This window comes from Lactuca serriola, chromosome 3 (assembly GCF_051521515.1).
Source record: "Lactuca serriola cultivar US96UC23 chromosome 3, Lser_US96UC23_V15, whole genome shotgun sequence".
Taxonomy (NCBI): Eukaryota; Viridiplantae; Streptophyta; class Magnoliopsida; order Asterales; family Asteraceae; genus Lactuca; species Lactuca serriola.
In genome coordinates, this window is record NC_136410.1 from 237,441,998 (window position 1) to 237,444,420 (window position 2,423).

Sequence of the window (2,423 nt, forward strand, 5' to 3'; positions counted from 1 at the left end):
GCACTCGTAGTGTTGAGGAAAGGTCTTCCGAGGATGATCGGGACTTGAGGATCCGCCTCCATATCTAAAATTATAAAATCAGCGGGAAAGACGAATTTGTCCACCTTGACTAGTAAGTCTTCACATATGCCTCTTGGGAAAGTGTCTGTCTTGTTTGCTAAGTGAATTGCCATGCGAATTGGCCTTGGTTCCGGGAGATCCAACTTCTTAAAGAATGAATATGGCATTAGGTTCACACTTGCTCCTGAATCGGCTAAGGCATGAATGGTAGCTAAGTTGCCAAATTGGCAAGATAGTGTTAAGCTCCCTGGGTCACCTTTCTTCTTTGGTAACTTATTTAGCATAACAGCTTAGTAGTTTTCATTGAGGACTACCTTCTTCACTTCTTCCATCTTCCTTCGATTAGTGGGAAGTTCCTTAAGGAACTTAGCATATTTGGGCATTTGGACGACAGCTTCAATGAAGGGTATGTTGATTTGAAGAGCTTTGATATGATCTAGAAACTTTTGGTACTCCTCTTCCTGCTTCTCCTTCTTGGCTCGGGCTGGGTATGGCATTGGAGGCTGATACAACTTTTCAGGGACCTGCTTCTTCAGATTTGGCAGTGTACTCGCCGAGTCCATATCTTGTACTCGGCGAGTAGAGTTGTAAGATTGAAGATTTTGACTTTCTTCTTGATTTTCTGCTTCCCCCTTCTGTGAGTCTTTGGGTGCTTCATTCTGAATAGGGGCCAGAGGAGTGATTATTTTCCCACTTCTTGTTGTAACTATATTTATGTGCGCTCCTCGTGGGTTGTTTTCGGTTTTACTAGGAAGTTCGCCCGGTGATCTTTGGTTGATTTGTTGAGCAAGTTGCCCTAGCTGCGTTTCTATGTTGTGGATAGATGCTTGCTGGTTTCTAAGCATGGTCCTTGTTTCTTGAATTGCAGCATCATGATCACTATGTCTCTTTTCTGAAGCAACTACAAATTTGGTAAGCATTTCTTTCAAACTTGGTTTTCTTTCTTGTGCCGGCTCCTCCTTTTGGTAAAACCCTCTTCCTTTCTGCCTGAACTTCTCCTCCTTAGCCTTTTTGTACTCTTCATATGGGAGCCACTCTTTCTTTGGTTTTCGCCAATCTTCATCATATCGGTCTCCACTTGAGTAACAAACTTGCACCTTCTTGTTGCCATTTTCATCCAAGTCGCAATCTCTAGTAAGATGAGGCCCATTACAGTTTTCACAACCCACCCGAATAGCATGGATCGTTTGATCCATTTTATCCATCCTCCTATCCATGGTTTTTAGCATAGCCATGACCGTGACCAAGTCTTCAGTAGCTGCATATGCAGCTCCCCTAGTAACATCATTTATTGGGTTGTGGTATTCTCTAGAGTGCTTAGAGAATTCTTCAATTAATTCCTTGATCACCGGGGGTGGCTACTTTGTGAGTGGTCCTTGCGAGTCAAGTAACTGCCTGGTTATGACATTGACTCCATCATAGAAAATGGAGACTTCTTGCTGGCTATTTAGGTCATGGTGTGGGCAGTTTCTTAGTAAGCTCTTGTACCTCTCCCAAGCTTCATATAGTGACTCTCCAGCTTGTTGTTCAAAGTTAGCTATTGCTTTCTTCAGTTTGGCTATCTTGGAAGGTGGGCAAAAGTGATCAATGAATTCTTCTTTCATCTTGGCTCATGTGGTGACTGATCCGGGGGGAAGTGACTTGAGCCAGTCTTTTGCAGCACCTTTGAATGTCACCGGAAGCATGCGAAGTAGCCGAGTCTCACGAGGCACATTTGGAACATTGAAGTAATCGGCTACATCATTGACTTCATCCAAATGCTTGTAGGCATCTTCGTGGTCTTTTCCATAGAAAGGTATTTCTTTAAGTAAAGCTAGGATATGACCCTTGAGCTCAAAAGTAGCAGTCGCGGGAATTGCGAGTTGCACAAGTCCCGGGCCAGTGTCGTCGCGCATCCTCTTCTTCCATTCCCCCATGGGGATTTCATCAATGTTAGCCATGGTAAGAGCTAACTCGTCGCTGGAATCGGAGTCGTGCCCGTATGTGGGTTCTTCTTCTTCCTCAGTGTCGTACTCGGTGTCTTCCTTGATCGGGTCTTCGCTTGCTACAGACGCGCTGGATGCTCCTGATTTGCTGCTCTTCTTCTTCCCAAAAACAATCTTCAAATTGGACAAAGGTGACTTCTTTGGTGTACTCGAGCTCTCCACATCCTTTCCTTTCTTCCTTTTTAATGCGGGTTCGGGATCTTCAAACGGGGGTACCAGCGGGGTGTTTGATCCTCTGGTCATGAAAGTCCTGAAATAAACAAGATAAAAATGTAAAAAGAACAAGAAAGTGTACTAAAAAAATCGAAAATTAATTTTGAAATACTGTTATACTCGCCGAGTAGGTGCGAATGTACTCGGCGAGTAGCAGTGAAATTT

At 43.9% G+C, this 2,423-nt stretch overlaps 1 non-coding gene across 1 annotated transcript; it reads left to right on the plus strand.

Annotated features, from left to right (window-relative positions):
- The first annotated feature begins 1,509 nt into the window (after positions 1 to 1,509).
- LOC145096668 (small nucleolar RNA R71) lies at positions 1,510 to 1,616 on the plus strand. The gene has a single exon (XR_013704039.1). It is a non-coding gene; the product is annotated as a small nucleolar RNA R71 (small nucleolar RNA).
- The last annotated feature ends 807 nt before the right edge of the window (positions 1,617 to 2,423 follow it).